Here is a 22,943-nt window from a genome sequence, read left to right as displayed (position 1 = left end):
GAGTCGGAGTCTAAGTAGAAGTGGGTTTCCTCTGAATTTCCAGAGCGATAGGTTTAATTTTTTTATCATCCTGTGGCATTACTAACACTTCAGAAATGTGGCATTTTATCCCATACTCAGCAACAAGACAGGAAGGAGGAGATTGCCAGTAACAACACTGAAGTAAGGATGTGTCTTTTTCTCAAATTATCCAGTGTTTGGAGTTTCTTTAGGACCTTCAGCCAAAGTCACTTGTGATACTGAGGGCTTGTCCATCAGAGCCATGAGGTTTCTCTGTTCTCTTCTGGAAAGAGAGATTGATAGTCATTTTTAATCCCTGCCAAAGACATGTTTTCCTATACAGTCTTTTGAGCTGCCAAACCCCGAGCCAGACCTTTCTATAGCAACAAAGCACAGTAGGAGTCATGCTTTCTGGAAGCTTGGAAGGGCAGGAAGAGAGATATGCCAGTGTCTCTCTATTTATACCTTTAAAGCCTATGAGGAGACTGGCGGGGCATGAAGACCATGGCCAGCTAGGAATTCCTTGCAGAGCTAGTATTCCTAGCTACTCTGAACCTAGGTTTGTGTCTAAGCTAACTGCTACTCAGTGGAAAGTATAATTACAGCTTGTGTGTTTTGCCAATATTTTGATACAAATAAATTAAAATATAGTGGAAGCTAAGGCATTGTGTGTTTTGTTAATAAATACAAACCACATGGTATTTTCAAGAACTTAGTTAAGCCACATAAAATAATCCAATAATTGCAATTTTTTAAAAAAATCCAAATGTTCCATCCTGAAACTACCAAAAACCCATGGAAGAGGCTACCAAGACTGCCCACAGACATGGGCAACTAAAAGAGAGCCATCTGCATGCAATAAAGGTAGGCATTTTATACTCAGAAAACCAATTTATTATGCAAGGAACAAATATTTATTTGATTTAGAAATGCATCACATCTGATAAATATTTTTTGGTACACCAAGTTTTTCCCAAATGAGTCAAACATTTACATGAAATATTAATAATGTACGACATAAATACCCAAACAATGAGATTTGTTTCTGGAAGCCAGGAGGGGAGGAAAAAAAAGAAAAAAAAAAAAAAAAAAGGGGGGGGGGAAAAAACGAAACACAACCAGTCCTTTTGAAAGAGGAGAGTAACAAGTTTAAAGTATGTCTCAACATCCAGGAAAATATATTTAATGACAAGGCAAATCTGCTTGCATTTTATTGACATAAAACAAAATTTGCTTCCATACCCTCCAAAATAGGAATGTCTGCTAGGTAGATCATTAGAAACAGAAAAAAAAAGTTTTTATTTTAGGGTACTTCTTAATTTTTCCCATGGAACAATGTCTCTTTTCAGTACAGATTCTGAGAAACTTTCAGCAGATTATTTCATTTTTGTTTCTCTTATGAGCAGTTATTTCCTCCCTTCCTTCCTCCCTTCCTCCCTCCCTTTTTCTTTCTCTCCTTCTCTCTCTCTCTCTTTTTCTCTTTTTTTAACTGAAAGTGCCAAATCCTTATCTGCTGCAACACCAATCAGTATACATCAGGAATTAAGTTGCTCTATCCAGCCCTTATCAGATATAATTTTGCAGCTTTGACTGTAACAAGGTCCTCATTGATTGATTTCCACGGTTTAAACTGTTGCACAAGCCCAGAGAATTTCCCTCACTTTAACTGTCACATTTGACACTACTAGCTGATACAGCATTGCTTGGTCTTTTTCTCCCTTCTTTGGTTTTAGCTTCTCTACATTTTTCAGGCTCATGGAAACTGAGTTGTTTTGCACATGTATTTTAGCAGAACTTGTCCAGATTAAGATGTGTGCTCCTTATTGGTGCAACTTGATAAAGCAACCCAGAGTATTCAAACCTAATTTTGCACTGCCCCAGGTCTGGGAGTTTGACTCAAAGGGCAGCCCCTTTGCAGCACCTGAGGATCATTGTATCTCCATACCTCAAAGCAGCCACAGGTCTGCACCCATGACCTAGTCTGTCCTCTGCAAAGAGGGAGGTCACTGAAATGCTACGTCAAAGCTGGTTTTACGTCTTTGTATTGAGAAACTTTGGAGAATTTTCAATCAAACTCTCAAATGAAAAATATTTCTGATTTTTCATTACCAACTTACATTCTTCCTTCATCTGCTCATTTTTTAGATATTCTCTGGAAAAGACTCAGTATCTCTGATCCGTTAATTCATAAAGTTCAATTTAGCCTTCATATTTCACATCTGGCTCAGGTCTCCAGAGGTTTACCCAGGAACAAAACATCGGTCTTTCTAAAGAGGACCGAGAAAAGTTGCAAATGGATGAGCAGCTTGTCTCTGCCTCACAGACAGCCACTATCCTTGCGAATAACAACACAGGAAAGAAACTGCTCTTGAAATTTGGTCCTAATCATACAACTGTTCCATGATCTGTCTTTAACTTAAAGTCCAGCACTAGTTTCTGCAAATGCAAGGGGAATAACCTAGCAGTAGACAGATGGAAGCATGATCTACTCCTTATGAGAGGTCTCATTCCAGTCTATAATTGTTAGCAGAAATAATAAACGAGATGCTATTTATTACATGATGTAGCATTTTGTCAACTTAAAGCTATTTTATTTTCTTTTTCTTCTTAATTAGTACCTGGCCTTTACCATCTGCTGAAGAGAGATATGATAGCAAAGACCAGATTATCTTCACAAGTATCTGATACAGCTAACTGTTTCATGTCAGAATTCCCTAAAATGTTTTTCTCTGAAGGAAATGATAAATCACAGCCCTCATTTTTCAGTACACGTTCCAAGGCAATGGTTTCCAAACTGTTTTGGACCTTGCCCTACTGTCAACTCTCAACATTACTTACACACCATCAGTCACCATTACTGTCAAACACTGAGCCGAACTCCTAAGGAAGTGTGGCTGTGTGTGCCAGCAGCTCGCCATGCCCTCACAGGCAACCATTTGGGACACTGTACTGCTCAAAAACAGGTTTGTATGTGCAGGCCACAGAACAGTGAGATCTAAGTCTCCCGCCACTACATAAGAGGGAAATCTGAGACACAAGAAAATTTCCATCCTCCTTGCAAGTCCTAGTGAAGGCCAGGGATAAATGACAGCTCAGTGTTCAGATGAGCTCAATGATCCTCTTTTTCTCTGCGTGCTGAAAGATTAACGACAAAATGCTTTTGTTTCCACAGAACACAGTATGAAATATTGGAAAACATCTGGCAGAAGGAGTCCACCAGGACAGTGGTACAAGTGTTGTGGTGCACTGAAAACATATGAAGGGTACATGCTTATATACCTTCCTGATGTCTCCCTGTGTGCACACAGAGGAGCTCATGCAGTATATATACTTGTGTTGCTCAGCAGAAAGGTTCTGAAGGTGCTGGTTTCTCCTGGACACCCTGCCACCTCAATGAAACATTGTCCCCATCACAGTGCAGCCCCTAAATAGCTCCGCAAAGCTGCCTCCCACTCCTCTCCCTTGCAGGGTGCCTCCACATGCAGAGCTGCCAGAAGCTCCAAAGAGCTGAGCAACAAAGTCTTTGATTCATTTGATTCAGTGACTGTGAGGCTCCTGATCCCTCTCAAACACTTAGGCCAGACCTTGCTGTCACTGAAGTCTGGGGTTTTGTGTTTAAAATCATCTGTGAAAGCAACATTGAAACCTGCTGCCTGCCTGAGGGAGTCAAACCCTCCTGACCGAGCTGGTAGAAAGAGGGAGGGCTTCTGTTATGTCTCTTGTTTCATCACTGAAACCTCAATTTTGAGGCTTCCAAGCTTTCCCCATCAGGTCATTTGCCAAAGCTAACAATTATGCAAATGCTCAAAGAGAAGAGACTTGGGGAGTTTCTGACTGGCGGAGGATTGTAACTTTGTGGCCTACAGTCAGCAGAGCATCTACCAGTTCATGTGAAGCTGTAAGTGTGTCATCAGGATACCACATGCTTTCATAATTACTCTAGCGGGTATTAAAGTTAATCCTGTGCTGTATAGATCACTTACAAAACACAATAACTGAACCAGAAATCCTTATGTGAAACAGTCATAAAATCAGTGTCTGAAAGTGCCAGCACGTCTCTGACATGTCCGGCATAAACTGGAACCCAAAATTCCCTGTGTGTGCAGCCAGTCAGGAATCCAACTGTCCTGTGATTATGAAATCTGAGGCAGGGCAGAGCAGCTTTTGTCAGATCCACTGTGTATCCGTGAGCCTTAAACCAATACTTGTGAATATAACCCATGCCCTTCCTGGCTTGTGAGAAGGGTCATGAGCAACTGGTAAAATTTCAGACAGAAATAGCCAATGCATCATTCAGAGGACCCAGCTCTTTTTCCTTTAAAGACCAGACACCTATCGCAGATGCACTGTTCTACCTAACTATATTTCGAGCATGAAATCTATTGCTCTGCAAAAAGTCTAGAGGAAAAAAACATTCTAGGCATTCTTAAATAGACTCAAGGAGGGACAGAGAGGTAAAGTCACCTTCACAGGGATGAAGGAGAGGGAAAGATATGCATTCTCCACATCCTATTGCTCGTTTGCTTCCTCCCTGCAGCAGCTGACACATTATTGTGTTTTTACAAAAATTATTTTCAACAGATAGACTGTACAAGTAGTGAAAATCCTGAGAACTATGCTAAGATAGTTTCAGTCTTTCACAATAGGATGAATTAGGTGAATTTAATAATGATGGCAAACAGCATGTCCTCATAACACCTTTCTTTGCTCAGTATTTTCTGTTTTTTCCTATGTCGTATCATACTGCATTGAGGAAGGAATTTGATACAAAAGGTGGACTCTTAACACTGGATAACAGTCAGCACCAAGTATCAATACCAATTATCACCCCTTACTCCAAAAGCAGTATTCATGAATAACCCTTTCTGTATCCCTGATTAGGTACAGGAGCCTTCTCATACTTTCACATGGGAGCTTCAGCTTTTAAGAGACATCAAACAGTCTAAACACCATAGCAGCACAAGATGTTAGAAGGATATCCAGCCTACCCATGCTATAAATGGATTCAAATAAAATCCAAGGTCTTGATCATTATCTTCAATGAATTATTTTTGTCTAAGTCCAGTATACCTAAAAGGCTATGAGGTAAGGGTAGGTAGGAGAAATTTCCTCAAAGGCAGTGAGTAAAACCCTAGGTATCTCAATACTCACTACTCTACACATAAGGTTCTTTCTCTGGTCTTACCCTCCCCTTATTTAAACACATAGAAATATCCACAGCTAAACAAACAAACAAACAAACAAACAAACAAATAAATAAATAAATTCCTTCTTAAGCAAAGAATAAATAAAACATAATAGAACCTAAGAGTTTGGACACACTATGAGATTCATTGTGTACCACAAGATTAAAGCTTTCCTAAAGCTTTAAGAGGCAAAGGCCAAGCCCAGACTGTGGAAAAGGTGAGGAGATGGACAGGACACAGCTGAACTGGCCTTTGGGAGCAGAAAGAGGAGGTGCAGCCTGCCTTGAAATGGGTCAAGCTCACCTGAGTAGCACTAGTGCTCAGGTAGGAGGTAGTAGGAATTACATTCATAATTTCTATCCTGGGTTATATACAATGGCTCTTTGAGTACATCCAGCCTTACCTAGCAAGGAAGGCATGTCTCCTCTGAAAGAGATCAACACAATATGCTCCTAAGGAGTTAGACCTCTGTTCTTAATGTCACGAAAGGGATGCAATTCACAATTTCATATAAGGCTTCAAGAATTTAGAGGCTTTGGGATTTTCTTCTTCCGTTTCCTATGGAAGAAGGGTTTGACACAGGGTTGGTTTTGTTTGGTTTTTTTTTCCTAGCAATCTTTTTAACCATATCCCTTACCAGTGTTATTTACACTAGCCTTAATTATTTTAATCAGGCTCATTATCCTATTTATGAGACGAAGCGGAGGTAATTCTCAGTGAGCTCTGAGTTACAATGCCACTAAGACTAAATAGCTATTAATATTATTAATCTAAATGAGCCCTAAAAAACAGTCAAACTGAGGTTAAACCCACAGCAAATAGACAAATTAGCAGGAACATTGAAATTAAATGGCCATTTTGGTTAGATTGTCAAACTGAGATGGCAGGGAATAAATCTTCATAAATCCTTAAACAGGAAGTAAAGAGGTAGTTATGTAGGTAGTTACAAATCATATGAGCAAATTTTTGCCTGCAGCAGTAAAATCAAATTTCAGCTGGGTGTACATTTTAGTGCTGGAACCAAATTACTGTTTATGTCTAGATCACAATCTCAAGGCCAGCGAAGGCTTCCTCCCTACATTTGTGTTGTATGAAGGCTAATCTGTTTTCTTGTACCTCCCCACAGAAATTACAGACTTCAACAAGGCAATCTTTGAGGGAAATGTCTAGCAGCTTGCTCTCCCAGATGTATGTGTATATGTATAGACAGATATATATATACACACACATATATATATGGCTGACAGCTTAATTTCTCTGGAACTCTTCACAAAATGGGACACAAAGATTTCAGTCTGAGATTTAGCCTATAGAAATTTAAGAGATTAACTGAGGTCCCTGGGTAAGGTTTTTGCAGGAATTTATAGGCACAGGACATCATCTAGCCAGTTAGCTTTATCAAACTTCCCAAGACGATTTGCAGCCCTGAAAGATCAGGCCTCTCCCTCACCCTTTGGTCTGACCTGCCCGACAGCATCTCTGCAAGAGTCTTCTGGCAGTGCCTTGGATTTGGACAAGACGTGTGCAATCCAGGCTGTTTGGTATATGCTGCTGAGCCAGAAGTTTCCTTAAAATAATGCCCGTGATGACAATAAATTTATAATAACAGCAACAGAAAGGAGCATGTGAGGCCATCTCTGAACTCTCCACTTTGGGACAGGTGACCAGAGCATGTTTTTGGTAGTACCAAAATCTGGTAGAGTTTCTAAAATGCCATAAAGAGCCAAAAGACCTCTGAAGGTGAGCAGAGCACAGAGATACAGCAGGAAGAATGGGTCAGAACAAGCCTGGGTCCCTGCAATGTGGCACTGCCTGCCTAGGTCCTCTGCCTCCCTAGCACAGGGCAACTGGGAATGGACAATTGCTCCCATTTCCTGCTCCATAGCTTCTCAGGAGGCTTTAAAAGATAAAAGTTCTCATTCTCAGCTTTCTACTGTTTCTCTTCCATGGAAGGGATCTGGAAAACTAGCTGTATAATCATCCGGGAGCATTATATGTGAAGGTGTACAAAATGTCTTCGTATCCAACCTTACGTTTCATTCTTTTGCTTACTTCCTAACCTGTCTGAGAAATATGTCTCAGAAAACAGTTAGTAACACAGGGAAGAAGATGAGATAGGAGCCAATAAAGTTTTCAGTGATACCTTGGGAGAGCTGTTTAGAATCACAGAATGGTTTGGGTTGGAAGGGACCTTTGAAGAACATCTAGTCCAACCCCTGCCATGAGCAGGCACACCTTCCATTAGACCAGGTAGCAAAATCTCTGTCCGGCCTGACCTTGAGCACTTCCAGTCATGGCACATCTACAGCCTCTCTAGGCAAACTGCTGCAGTGTCTCACCACCCTCACTGTAAAAAAAAATGTATTGCTTATGCCTGATCTAAATCTACCCTCTTTCGGTTAATAACCATCAGCCCTTGTCCTGTCACTATAGGCCCTGGTAAAAAGTCTCTGTCTTTCTTAAAAGCCCCCTGTGCTGGCTGAAGAGCCTCTCAGCAACTCCCATGTTGCCCCAGCCTATACAGCCATGAGATTTTATTGAGGAAACAATTATTCCCCTCCCAGCTATAACTCCTCTCCTGCGTAGATATGACTACATATGTCCTGCCCCACTCATGCACCACCCCAAAAGTCATCCAAGCTGTGATTCACATCCTTTCCCAGGGGCTGCTTTAAAAATTCCTTGCCATGCTTGCCATGGGAAGCCTGTTTGTGTCCAGGACATGAAGAAAAATCTGCTATCCTTTGTGTTTTTCAATGGTGTTTCTGCCCAAAACAATAGCAATTGTGGAAGAGCTTTTAATGACATTCACTTCATTAGGGCGGCTTCACAAGAACAACAGTTTGGCAAAAATAAGCACCAAGTGGAAAACAGATGCTAAAATCAGTTGGTCAGCTCCTCAACGATCCAAGGCTCCATTAATAGGTGCTGACCGTTAACACTGGATTTCTGTATCAGTCCCACATGGCCAGCTGCACCAGTGTTTTCTCTCACTCCTCAAATCAGAGAGCAAATCTATCACTTCCAGGGAAAAGCAGGCAGTATCCTGAATTAGTCACGTAGCAAATCCATTGGTCACGGAGACCTCTTTCTCCAGCTTGTTCTGAAGCTGCACGTTGCGAAGACTCAACAAGCCTTACTCGTTTTGAATTAGCTCATCTCCACACACGCATTTCAATGGGCCACAGAGATTTTTAGTGGGATTTTTGAGTTAGCACAGGATTTCATTACTGTATTGCAGAGTACTTCAGAAAAGTGAAATCACTCTTAAAAGGTTAGTACAGCCTGCTAGTGACGTGCTTCTCCAATTCTTACTCCATTGAGTGGAATTTTGCATACAGAGGGAAGTAATTCAGAAATGAATAACTTTCTGTGGTAAATGGTGCTGGAAGAGCATCAATGAAATTACTACCACATCAGTCACAGCTCACTTATTGATGCTCACTTACAGCCTCTCCAAAGCAGATGCAGGCAGAGGCAAAGCACACTGCCCTGGAGGGGTTCCTCGTACAGAACTTTACAGGAGGGCTGTAGTATTGATCCCACAGTATGAAGCCATCTACACTGGCCAGCTTTAGCGTTATGCTCTTTATGTTTTGAAACAGAGGGGAAGATACCCAGCTGACCTGCCTGTAAGCCAGAGAGAGGTGCCTGCTTACTGAAGCAGGAAGGACTCTTTCGTGAAGCCATGCAGCACATACACACTTAGAAACCCTTTTACTTACATCCTTCTGCATAAATTAGATAAAATGCTACGCAAATACTTCCTACACTACCACATATATAACCAAAATATAACTTACTATTTGAAGATACAATTTTAGGCCTTGTACTCAGCATATCTTAGAACATACAGTTCTGTATATTTATATCATTTTCTTGATTCACAGATGAGTGACAAATTTCAGAAGTGTTATTTTTAGTGAAAAGAGAAGCAGACAATTTCATATTCATCTGTAGAAGACAACAAGCCTTTCAGGACTTTTACAAGAATTATCAAAGAATTACATTTGCCTTGTGTCCATAGCTAAGAGTCAAAGGGCTGAACTGCAGTTGCCACTGGCTGCCCAGTAAATGGGGTGACTGTGTTGTTTCCACACGCAGAAGATGGCCAGATACATGGAAGGAGCAGATGCCAGCCCCAGCAGACCTTTGCAGTCATTCAGTTCTAATAAATGACACAAGAGTAAGTGGCCAGAGCAGGTGAGGTGATAAAATCTTCAGTAGTGCCATACTTGCAAACACAGGGTGCCCAGACTGGGGAGACCATGAGAGGACACTCAGCTCACACAGGTCTTATCTGCATCTTTGCTTCCTAAGCTATACTTGGCGGCAGTTTTAAGGAATTTGTTTATGCCATTGTAGATTTCATGGAGTTTTTTGTCTCCCACCTCAGTTCTTTCATTAGCCTTGTTCGTTATCTAAAATCTGTTTCTTCGTGATCTGACTGATGTAGTTCTTACTAGAAAACTTCTTCATTCCATGATGGGAATTTGCAAAATTGTCCACATTATTTACTTAGGGAATTCCAGTAGCCCAAAATAAAAGGATCAGACTCCGGTATTAGCTAAGCTTATGTAAGCCTGGAATAACTCCACTGATTTGAGGAGAATTTGCGTGGATTTACATTAGGATAAGATAAAAATCAGGCCCAGAGTTTCAATTTCTTGACTCACTTTAGACTTCACCAGTCACAAAACCCTGGATGCTAATAGTTTGACTAAAACTGCAGACAGGCTTTTTCACATAGGCTGGCTCTCCATGGTCTTTTCCAGCTATGGAACTTCAGCTGTCTGTCCCAGTCTGTTGACTGAAGCAATTTAAATCTCCAGCCTAAATTCCAGTTAGTAATTTAAAGCTTCTAGTAAAGTGTTGTCAGATTTTTTTTAACAAGTTCCAAATGCATGAGAAACTTTAAAATCAGAAAACTACTACTTCTTTGGACTCCAATTCTCATTTTCAAGCTAACACAACTATACACTGGCTGTGAATTATTGCAATATCCTCGCCTGTGAGGACCACTTAAACACTCCAGAGGGATATAAAGCGGCCTTACTGTAAATAATAATTGGGCACTTGATTTCTTTTGCTGTTTATTGTCAGCAACTCTCTGCAGCGCAGTGATTTCATCTTGTGGATAAAATGCATGATGGCTGTTGATCGGCTTCTGCTCTGGAGACTTTTGTCCCCCTTTGGCTCTGCCTGTCTCCAGGCATGCTGCTCTGGCAGCAGCTCCAGGGGTGCACTACCACAACCGTTGCCTTGCGATTCCTTGTCCCACACAGTTTCCCCCAGGGCAGCAGCAATTTTCCTGCAGCGATGACTGCAGACATCAAGCAGTTGGGTGTTACAGGTCACTGCTGGTAGCAGGCTCAGCAACACTGCACAGTCGAACGCCACCGAAGGCAGCGGGAGCACCCTCGGTCAGCAGTTTGGGTAGCAGCTCCTTCTTCCCACACATTGCTGGTCCCTGTAAGAAAGTTACTTTTCTCCCCGGTGATTTATTCAAAACACTGTGAAATCGGTGGAAAACTGGTGACACCCTGCACTTTGTACTTCAGCTGACTGGCACGGCCATCTTCGGAGGTTAAATCAAGAAACTTACTGTAGCTGAAACTATCTAAGCCCAGATCCACCAGCAGGGTAATATCATTTTTAGCTTGCTGCCTGAGGGCACATAACTGACATTTTATATATATAAAGTATTGGCGTTCCTCATATGCCAAAGTTTAAACCACAGAAAGAATCTTCTAGCAGATTATAACAGAAGCTCCCCAGAGGCAGCTGAAATGCTCTATTATCTGTGCGTGCCTGTGTTGACTAAAAGTTACACATAGGCTGCACTCCACGATCCAGCAAGCAAAAGCACAATGCTGGCCTTATCCCTGCAGCGCTTTGAAGCAGGAGCTCCCACCAGCATTGGAGTCGCTTTCTCATATGCGTCAAGGGAAGAGCTGGCCTCTGCAAAACCCAGCAGGAGCTGCGCAGGAGTACCTTGTGTCCCTCACTACAGCTCTGGAAGGTCAACACACAACTCCAGCTGCTTGGCAAAAGGATTTAGGAGTGTACAGAGATGGGAGAATACCATGTCGGGTCACCTAGGAAATTATTGTAAAGGGTTAGCGGCTAGAAAAGTGTGGAAAAATCCATGAAGCAGCAGCTTGCACAGAAAACACCAAAAAGTCCATACCTAACCTCTTAACACTGTTTTTTTTTCACACCAAGACAGCCGAAGGCCTAGGAGGAGGGGAATTTTTCAGTTTTACTGGTTTATTAGGATTGCTTGAATGAGCTCTCTTCAGTCTTTAATGTTTGTTTCTCAACTCCTCACTTTACTTGTAAAGCTAGGATGCAAATAATAAAAGCTACCAGAGTGAGCAGTGTTTATCTTTGTGTTGGTTTTTATAGAAAGAGCTTGAACATCTGTTCGCAGTAATAATTCTTGCAATTTTAATTAAGAGAAGGCTAGTAAATGTAGTGGGTCAGTTTGGCTCCTTCATTTAAAATCTCAGGAGATGAAAAGAAGCAGAAATTATCTGTTTAATTAAGCCTTTCTCCCCAAGTTAAAAATGGCAACATTTTTTTAACAAACAGATTTGTGTTATTGAGACAAGTTTATATAAAGTTTTCTTTGCACAGCCTAGAAAATAATTCCAAAGCCCTCACTATTGTTCCTGTGGCATTAAAAAAAGTCTTACACTCAGGGTATTTGTAATTTGGATCCATTGTAAGTTTTATTAGTATTTTCAGTCAGGCTTACTATTAAGGAAAGTTGACAACCACATAACTCACTCTTCTGACCCTGGCTTATGATCACAATCAGCCATGGCAGGTAAAGCAGTTAAGCATGTGTAAAGCTAAGCCATATTCAATGGGCCAAAACCAACACTTCTTTAAGGCAGTGTTTTGCTCCCTTTCTGTAGTATTTACAAATTCATGCTTCTTTGCAGAGGTCTTCCTTCCAGTTCTATGAGAAAGCTGCAATGACAAATTCCTGCCTCACCTACCAGATTTCCATGTTCTGGTCAAACTGCAGAAGTATGAGATAACTTTTTCTATAGTTGTATATACTCATAATGTACCTTGTTCAGATGGCCAGCATTTTTCCTGTTGTTGGAAGCCACGATTCTGTTTTCTGCCTGTTCCAGTATTACATAGCTGCTGCCCTTCCTCTGCAAACATTAAGTTCATCTTGAGGGTAGGCTCAAGTGGTTGACCTATAACGAAGTAAACACATGTAGCTCAATCACATGAGCTCAACGCATGCTTCTGTGAGGTTGCTTGACAGTCTAGGGTCTGTGAAAGCAAATGTGTAGCTGCAGCAGTGCAGGCTGCTCCAGAGGATAATAGTTTACACAAAGGCAAAGCAGAGTTTAGATTAATTTATTCTGGTACAGTGATGTTGCAACCTTGGCCAAGATCACTCACCTCACAGAGCTTCATTTCACAGCCTCCAGGGTGGTGAAAACCACACTGTCTGCCCACCAGAGCACACTCCCCGCCTGTCACCACACTACCCTGACATTTCCCTCTTTAGGAACTGTCCTGGGTGGTTTTCTGCTCTAGCCAGGCTCTCAGCAGCACCAAGGTTGGGCACACCAGAGAAGAAAAAAAAAAAAAGTTTGAATAGCTGATCAGAGCATCGCTCCCATTCTTCCACAGTGATGGAGAGGACATCTCCTTGGCTCCAGAAGAAAGCTTTCAAGTGTAGTTTTACCTTACCCTCCAAATACATTCACTCAGGAGCAAAACCACTCATGAATATCAGAAACTCTAGTAGAAAGGATCCCTGAGCCCCAGTAATATTTCTGTAACTACACTGGACACCCTCTGCCTTGTGCAGCCTGGTCCTGTGCTCCAGGCCCACTCCACACCCATTCCAGCTGCACTGCCCACATGTCCCTTAACCCTTCCTCACCACACACCACTCTCAACTACCTCCCTTCTCCCCTTCCAGACTACCTGCTCCTGAGACTGCCTTTCCCCACCCACCCCATGGGAACTGAAACAGAACAAACATGGTATTTGCAGCCACAATGCAGTTCTCTCTGCCTGCTCATTCTCTTACCCTTTTTCTCCTGTCTGTATCTATCCACAGCACTTCAGCCGCGTTTCAAAACTCAGGAGTTAGTTTTCATATTTTTTGGTGCTTTCAACCTATAAAACTGAATAAAATATCTTTCCCTGCCCCCTGCCCTGCCACCATGGGAATAGCTTGAAAAGAAAAAATTCAGATTGCACCTGCACTTCATTAAAAGTCAAATTTTTATGCACCAGCTTCCTCTGTCATGGGGACTAAACAAAGCACACAAGTCACTGTGTGCACAGCCAGGATATGATGTCTAAGCACTCCAAGATTTGACTGCAGACAAGGATTTACTCAAGATATTTGCAAATGAAGATGCAAATTACTCACTGTAAAACCAACTCAAATTTTCTGTATGGCAGAAATGCTGTACCTTACCAAGTCAGACTAAAAGTTTGGTCCCAGTAGTTCAACACCTGCATTTACTAAGTGATGACTGGACCTCTAGTAAACTTGGAAGAGGAAAAAGTAATTTATATGAAATAATTATTCTCTGCATGCAGAAAACAATGGTTTTCATCCTCTAGAGTCGTGAATACTTGTTGTTGATTGTCCGCAGAAGGGTTCTTTCGAGTATATGGAGTTCATCCATAATCTTGGAGAAGTCATGGAGATTGGGAGACATCCCTGAGGACTGAAGGAAGACTAATGTTACCCCCATGTATAAGAAGGGTTCCAAGGAGGATCCAGGTAATTACAGACCCATTAGTCTCACTTCAGTCCCTGGGAAAGTCATGGTGCAAATCCTCCTGAGGACTGTAACAAGTAAATTGAAGCATGTGATTGGGAAAAGCCAACATGGATGTACTGGGGGCAAATTGTGCTTGACAGACCTGATCATCTTCTATGACAAAGTGACCCACTCAGTTGATGCAGGGGGAATGATGGACATCATCCACCTGGACTTGTCCAAGGCTTTTGATATGGTCCCCCACAGTCTCCTCCTGGAGAAACTGACTCGTTACAGCCTTGACAAGTGGTCTGTGCTGTGGGTGGGGAACTGGCTGACAGACCATACCCAGAGGGTGACAGTAAATAGTTCCTCCTCAAATGGGCAACTGGTCACAAGTGGGGTCACCCAGGGATCAATGTTGGGCCCAATGCTGTTTAACATCTTCACAAGTGACCTGGATGTTTGGATCAAGAGCATCCTGATGAAGTTTGCTCACAACACCAAGAGGAGTGGAGAGGCTGACACTCCGGAAGGGAGAACCACCCTCCAGGATGACCAGGACAGACTGGAGGAGTGGGCTAGCAGGAACTTTATGAAGTTCAGCAGGGAGAAGTATAAGGTCTTGCACCTGGGAACAGATAACACAGGAGTGCAGTTCAGACTGGGATCCACCTGGCTGGAGAGCAGCCCTGTGGAAAGGGACGTGGGGGTCTTGGTGGATAACAGGCTCAACATGAGTGAAGAGTGTGCTGCAGCACACACAGAGAAAGCCAACAGGATGCTGGGCTGCATCAACCAGGGCATCACCAGCAGAGATAAAGAAGTCATCACTGCTCTATTCGGCACTTGTCAGACCACACCTGGAGTATTGTGTTCAGTTTTGGTCCCTGCTCTGCCAGAAGGATGCAGACAGGCTGGAGAGGGTCTAGAGAAGGGCCACAAGGATGATCAGAGGACTGGAGGACCTGCCACATGAGGAAAGGCTGAGAGAACTGGGTTTGTTCAGCCTTGAGAAGAGAAGGCTTTGGGGAGACCTTGTCACCATGTTCCAGTACTCAAAGGATGGCAGCCAGGAAGATGGAGACTCCCTGTTTACAAGGAGTCACATGGAAAAGACAAGGGGTAAATGGGCACAAGTCAATCCTGGAGAGATTCTGATTGGACAAAAGGGATACATTTTTCACCATGAGACAATCAAACATTGGAATATTCTCCTCAGGGAAGTGGTAGATACCCCACATTGGACAGTTTTAGGTCTCAGCTTGACAGGCTGCTGAGCCATCTCATATAAACTGTAGTAGTACCTAGAAAGGTTGGACCAGATGGTCCTTGAGGTCACTTCCAACCTGGCATTCTGTGATTCTATGATCAAAATGCAGACATAAATACTGCTCATATCTAAACAGAACTACTTCTTACTTTTCATTTCTCCTTCCCTTCTGCTCATTTTCACCACAACATAAAATTGATTAATTACGATATTATGATTGCTGGTGGTACAATATTTCAAACCCACCAGAAGTTAAGAATTCTGCTCAGAAAATAATCTTATCTAATGCATTTTAAACCAGCATTTTTTCTGAGAGAAAAACTTTATGTGAACCAATGGTTAACCAGCACAGGCAATATAAAGAATTCCAGTTTCTCAAGCATGCTTTCCAAGGCCAGTATTGAAGGTCTGGTTAGTAACCCCTAAAAGCCAACGGGTTCTCTCTTAAACATACAAAACATGTTTTTATGCTAATCACCCACAAGTGGACAACATTCTAACAGCAGCTACATTGTCAAGTTCACTTTTTTCCTCTCTCTTCATATAATGCCCAGTGTAAGAGAAGCCTGGCCCGTGATGAGACCACCTGTGCACATCCTGCATAGAGAGCAGAGGTGATCCTGCTTCCCATGGCAGTGGGGGCATGGCAGCCTCTCCCATTCCTTTCAGGTGGTGTTTATTCCTGCTGTCAACAGCAGCAGTGGCGTGCTGACAGAGTTACTAAAACAGTTTTCATCTTGTTGCAGAATTAATAAACAAATTCACTGGATTTGGATCAGCCCTACCCCTCTCCTCTTAGGAAAATCCATCCTGCCTCTCTGATGGCATGAGCCAGGCTCCCATCTGCACTTCTGTGTACTTCTGGGGTGGGGGACACATGTATTTGAGTATGTACGTTATTCTGGCACTTAAATGTGGAACATTCAGCAATTCTTACTGACACTGGCAATGTAACTGTTGAATTTCTAATAGTTTGGACTCAATTGAGAGCTAAAGGTCAGTTTGCATCAGGTTTTCTATTTAATGAGTAAAACTTAAATGCTCAGAAATACGTCTCATCCAAATGAATGTACTTAGTCCAGTAGGTTTATTTCAGAGGAGTGATGCTTTGAAAGCCTGTAAGTATGAAAATTACTGTCTTATAACCAAGAAAACCAAAATCCAAGTACTATCCAAAGAGGTTTTCAGGATTTTATCACCCACACAAATAAGCCAAATATTCTTTTAGAAGAATTGCTCTTAAAAATAGAAAAGCTATTTTAATCAAGTTGCTGGGCTGCTTTATCTTGTCACTTGTGCCCAGCAATGGAACACTTTTTTCCTTTAATAGATAAGTTTCTTAAAACATCTTGATCATAAGTGACCTTTGGTTTTTAAAAAAACACAATGGAACAGTTTAGTCCTGCTCCTCTCCAGGTCAGTGGGAAACCTGCCACGCCTTCCAGCAAGCACAACGTGTCTCAGCCTCCAAAGTGCACAGGGCTCTACCCTAAAAAGCCATTTCACACCTCACCAAAGTTCATGGGTGAGGGGAGATCTCAGCCCCTCTGAGGACCATGGCCATGAGATGCTTTCCAAACAATCCACAATAAAACAGCTTGGCATGCAGCAGCCAGCTGACAGATGAGAGCACTGTGGGAAAGAAGCTTTCAGTTTTGATTTAAAGAGTGAAAGGGCAGCAGTATCTCTGGCATCTTTGGGCAAGGTCTTTCAGAGATGAAGTAGCAGCTGCCCAGTCTGCATAAATTTATTAACTGGTGAGACAAGCAGGCTAATATCTACTGGCCCTTTAGAGCATGAAAGCTGTCACCAGAACACACAGAGAGAGAAAGAGCTCAGGTTCAAACCCTGAAGGGCTTCACAGTCAGTGGAAAGCAAATTACCTCAAAGGAAATACTGAAACTGAACGTAAGCAAATAAGATAGTATTCGCTAGCAGCTGGTGGAGCCCTGGAAGCATGTGCAAAACAAATTATGGCCATTTTTTGTGGGCAGGAAACCAGCATGAGAGGCATCACAGTTAAAAGTAGCTAGAAACAGTCTGTTGTCAGAGAAAGATGTACTGGCAAAATAAATAGTTTTTCATTGATGCATGTCAGGCTCAGGAAAATCATGGATTGGGTTGGGTTGGAAGGAACCTTTAAAGGTCATCTAGTCCAACCCCAAATAAATCCCTGTTAAAAAGTCTAAACATACTTTTTGTCATCAGCTCTGAGAACCCTTTTATTTTGCTTTGCATTTTATTTTTCTTACTTTGACATTTATGTTTTATCATTATGCTTTTTTGCACAAACTACTACTTAAATCTCCTAACGCAATAGCTAGGAGATGCAATGGCTACTTGACTTTTAACAATTATGAGAGACTGAACATAATTTAAAGATACCTAATCAATGAAGTTACTACTATCATTGTAAGGAAGGAGCTTCAGCCAGCTCAATTTAGTACAACATATCCACACAAGACAAATACACAGTTAAGTACTTCAAACGAGAAAGTTGCCGTTCCAGGAGACAGAGTGCTGATATTTCTGAAAAGGTTAAAGTCAGAGTTCATCCCAGGAAAAAACAATGACTCAAATATTAAATCTTCCTTCTGCAGCTATGATTCTTTGATAAAGCTCCTTAAGAAACAGCACCGAACAGAAAGAATGTGGAGGAAAGGACCACAGACACTCAAGGAATTGCTGGAGATGTAACGAAGAGTAATTTTCTAGATTAGCTAGTCCCTGATACAGAACAGAGAAAGAATAAGAATTTTAAAGCAAAGCAATGACACAGAGCATCTAATACATCTAATACAGTACTGAAACGCAACATTTTCCTGGATGAAGCATGTACGGATCTAAGAGCAAAAGCCAAGAAGATGACACAATAGCCTAAGGAGTGACTCCAAAGGAGATTCTATGAGCTACCTGTGGGCATGGAGAGGCTCAGGAGAGCAAGGACCATCAGCCAAGCGGCTACAAGCCTCTGGGGATCCCCATAGGCAGGGCAGCAAACAAACCACCTTCCCAATATATGGGAAGGCCTAGGCCACAAAGAAATAAATCTAGTACTCAGAGCAAATAGCAGCCAGCTCCTCTGAACACTGTCTGAGGATCCTCAGGCTGTCAGAGTTTAAAACCAGCCCTCAGAGACTCTCTGATTTTCCACATCTCAGAGGCTTCTTTACAGAGCTATTCTGTGTGCAGAAGTTTGGGGTTAGGTTTCTTCCCAAGTAGAACACCAGGAATACAGATGCTTACCATGTTTTACAGTAGGATTTAATATTATCATTAACGACCACAGATGACAGTAAAAAATTGCCTATTAACGAACCTTTTAGATAATTTCCAAAAACTAATGAACCATTTAGACAGAATATTACCTGTGTTGTCATTTGCCTTCTTGACAGGCTGGCAGTGACACAAGAACTCTTCCACGGATTGTACTTAAGTTTGATAAAATTGCTTGTGCTAAATTAACTCCAACTCTTGCAGGAAAACTGATATAGCTGTGATGAAGCCGAGAGCGCAGGCTACTTCCATGTGTTTCCCATTTCTTAGACAGCATGAGCTGCAGCAGATACACAGAGAGCAGACAGGGAAATTACACAGAGCTTGTTTCAGCTTTGATGGTTGTACAACCAGTTATTGGGACTGGAGCTGTTAAAAGCTGAAGGCAGTGCCTTCAGACAGGTGCTGACAATCCAGGGAATCTTACCTGAGAGACTGCAGACTCACACCACCAGTGTTAGCATTTGTCTTCTAAGGTGTCATCAGCTTAGCAAAAACTCATTGAACCTGATGATTCTTAAACATTTCCTGCTGTGCTTGGTGCCCATGCCCTTGCACTTTCCCATGCACTTGTGCTGCACTTCCCTTGCTGCCATGAAATAAGCCAAGATCCATATTTCTCCTTAGGCTACATCTTCTGCAAGGAGCTGCCTGCAAACATTCTGCCAAGAAAACCTGATAAAATTGACACCAGAAGAAGCAAAAGTAAGTCCCCTCTGGCCATTGTGCTCTAGGGAATTATGGAAGAAGAAATATCTATGTGTTGTATATGCGTGTGCAAAATTAGGCCGGAAATATCTCAGAGATTAGGTGGGCAAGCCATCCCAGCAGCAGGGGTTACAAGGCAGGAGCCAGAGGAGGGAAGGGCATTTAGGATTGCAGAGCACTGCATGTCAAGTGTTTGTTTCTATATGGATGCAACTGTTTATATCAGTTGGCCCAGAACACAGAGCAAACGCTCTGTGTGAAAGATACATCTCTAAGGGCTCCTGATAACATGCATCCAAGCATCATAAAACAGGTCCTCTCTCCCCGGCTCCCATCCTGTCCACATCAAAGCTTGTTTTGCAGAGACCCCTCTTTTGTGAGACTGGCCACCTCTGGTTTATTCCAACACTGATGAAGACACGCAGAGCTACTGGTTGGCTCTTTAATGGGCCGAACTGCCCTCTGCAGAAGGCTGTACCTTCTGTGAAGTTCTGAAAAAGCCTGTGGGAAATTGACTTCTCACTTGGGGACCCAAGCTGCCTGCCAAAAGTTAGGTGGATGAGACCTAAACCACACCACCTCTCTCAGCCTCTTTCAGTGGGCTCTTCCAAAGATCAGACAAGATCAAAGGGGTAGAAAATGGCCCAAGAGCATGAACATCAAGGGTCTGTGTCTATGTTACTTCATTTCCCCTGTTCCCTCCCTCCCCAAGAAAAATTCCGAGGGTATAATATCAAACAGTTCTGTTTATTTGTGGCTTCTTTTACTTTGTTTTGTTTTGATAGGACTGGGCCAGGGGTTTTCTGGGTTTTGTTTCAATTTTTACATTGGCTTTTTTGCTGGTTTTTTGTTTGATTTGTAGTTTGTGGTTTTGTTTGTTTGTTTTTAATGATTGTTTCTTCTTATATTGCCAGTGGAGAGGTAAATGCTGGAGTTGTGAGCAGAGAGGACCAGTGCCTGGTACCTGACCCCTACACTTCCCATAATCTGAGGCCTGAGTGCCCTCAGCCTCACCTGCTGGCTGCCATCCCCCAGGCACAGCCCCTTTGGGGCCCTGATGGGAGTGTCACCAAAGACTAAAGACTGGGTGGCAGAGGAGGAGATGACAGGTTTAGGGCACAGAAGAGAACCTATAAAGAATGGGGTAAGAAATTATGAAAGGGTTGCCAACAGCAGGCAGGAGATGCTGCCTGCAGAACCTGGAGAGTGAAGTGGGGAAGGCTGTAGGATGAAGGGGTGGGAGCTGCTGTGGCCACCCTGATACAAACAGTCGGGCAAGTGTGAAGGAGCACCAAAGAAGCCACGTGTCACTGAAGTTTTAACTGGGATAGGCCAGAACTGGGTTTTCATCCTGGGCTGTCAGAAAGTGAAGACTCCTTGATTTCACGAACAGGTATTTTGGTATCTTGGGTAACTTCACATTCCTGAATGGAGGAATCTGTTGATCTTTTGGGGCTAACCTGACCTCATGTTAAATTTACCCTGATTAAAGCCTCCTTGGATTTTTCCTCATGCATTGCATTGCTCTGGTACCTGACATCTGTTCCTATAGCAAAGGACTGGGGCTTTTATTCTTGAACAGACAAAGGGAGAGTCTTACAATTTACGTTCATCCCCCTCTAAAAATGCAAGTTTGGCTTTAAACACGTTATTGATTCCTTGAATCAACAACCTTTAACAGCTGCCACCATATCACTCTTCCTTAGGAGGCCTGCCAGTTTTTCCCTGGCTCCTTCCTATGTGTCCCAAAAGAAAAAGAAAATGGGAAACATAATGAATGAAGGGTGTGGGTAAACTCCCTTTTTATCCATTTCCAGAGAAGTGAATTCCTTGAGATCTTAGCTAATGATGATATAATCTTAACTCCTGCACAAGAATGAATTTCTTCTTTCAAAATTAAAGAATTTCTTCTTGTTTCCATTTCTCATTTCCATTCCTCCAAGAAAACAAGAAGTTCTCAAAAACCTGATACAGTGGCTCAGAGAGCACAGGTGAGATATTTTATGGAAAGTGATGTTGGGAAAGGATCTGAAAAGGAATGGGAATGAGGGGGTGACTTGATCCAAGGCAACAATAATTCTCCACAGGTAATAGATTTTGCACAAGCCTGCTGGCACTCATCCAGGAGTGTCACACTGACTCTAGAAGCAACTAGTCCCTTGGGAAATCGTCACAACGAAGCCAATGGAAATACTGCTGGAGTAAGAACAGTACACACAATTCCCAATATTGATTTTGTATTGACTTTCATAGACCTAAGATAGCAGATATTCTAAAACCTTTGTAGTAAATTTATCAACAGTTATGCAGGAAGCCTTGTAGCATCCTACACTCCCAAGACATACAATATGATTTTTAATTGCTTTAAGAAGATGCGTTGCAAATTATAACATTTCTGACATTTCTTTCCAGTCTAAAAATTACTGATCATATCTTTCCTGTGAAACTCAGATTCTCTCACACCTTCCCTCACTTACCTCTGTGTTTCTAAATGGCTGCACTCTATTTCAGTTTGCTGATTAATACTGTCTATTTTTTTCACTTTGCCTGCACAAAAGTAGCGTGAACGTAACTCCATTCTGAGACATTTAAAGATCCAGGAACCAATTCAGCAAGAAGTCTGCATGTGTCTAAGTCTGCTGATCATCCCTGGCTCAAAGTCAAGGTTTCAGTGTTTTGAGATGCTAAACGTAATCTTCAGAGGAACTTCCCTGAAGACCACATACATCACAGCACTTCAGAGTCTTACTCACTGTGAAGAGCTCAGAGGTGTAGGCAAGAGCGTGGTACAGCACCCCACGCTTCTCCTTGCTAGCAGAGATAGAGGTCTGTGCATCATCCACGCAAAGGCGTAACAAAAATCAAAGCAAAAGTAACTGGCTCCTACTGAATGACTTTAAAAGGAGCTTGGTATAAATAAAATGTGTCAGTTTGCATTTTTGTTTCAGATTACAGATTCAACTTTTCAGAACTTTTCTCCTTAACTGCTGAAGAAGATTTTCAGAAGGGGAAGTTTACAGCTCTATTAATCATTAATCTACCTATTCTGTAATGTGAGCTGTTTCCTCTGAATTTGTAACAAGTCATAAGTCTTCTGCTCTGTGAAAGTATATACATAACTGCCTCTTTCTGACACAGAAACCAAAAAATGCTTCTAGTTTCAGTATCAGTGATGTTTTCCCATTGTAAAACAGCATGTTGAAGCATTACAAGCTGATGGTCAGCACACATAATAACTCCTTTCTGTAAAAAAAAAAAATAAAATTAAACAAACATTGCCATAGTTTCACATTCACAGGGAGAGAAAAAGTATCACTTAATTGTCTCTACATGACAAAGCACACATAAGCAAGGAGCAGAAGATTTATAGCCCGTTGTTCTCATAACCAATCCCACTCACAATGTGTCTCTGCTCACCCTAACAGAAACATCTTCCTACCCTCCCAGGCTAGGGATAACCACTGCTTTCTGACTCCAGCAGCTTACAAGGACAATGCAGCTACAGCTGCAACTCGGCCATACACAAACAGCTGAATACTCTGCTGGATGTACCACAGTCTTTCAGACTCCTGAGAGGCTTCCTATCCTTAGTAGCAGGCTACAAGGGATGCTCATCCGAAAGAACCAAGCTTCTACCACTTAACTTGTAAACTTTGGTGGTTTGGGGTGTTGTGTTTTTTTTAACCAACTTGGCCCAGCAGAAGTTCAGTTTAAGAAGCTAATTAATACTTCTGAATGACCTCC

The sequence above is a fragment of the Apus apus genome, chromosome Z (assembly GCF_020740795.1).
Source record: "Apus apus isolate bApuApu2 chromosome Z, bApuApu2.pri.cur, whole genome shotgun sequence".
Classification (NCBI taxonomy): Eukaryota; Metazoa; Chordata; class Aves; order Apodiformes; family Apodidae; genus Apus; species Apus apus.
This window is presented reverse-complemented; position numbering follows the sequence as displayed.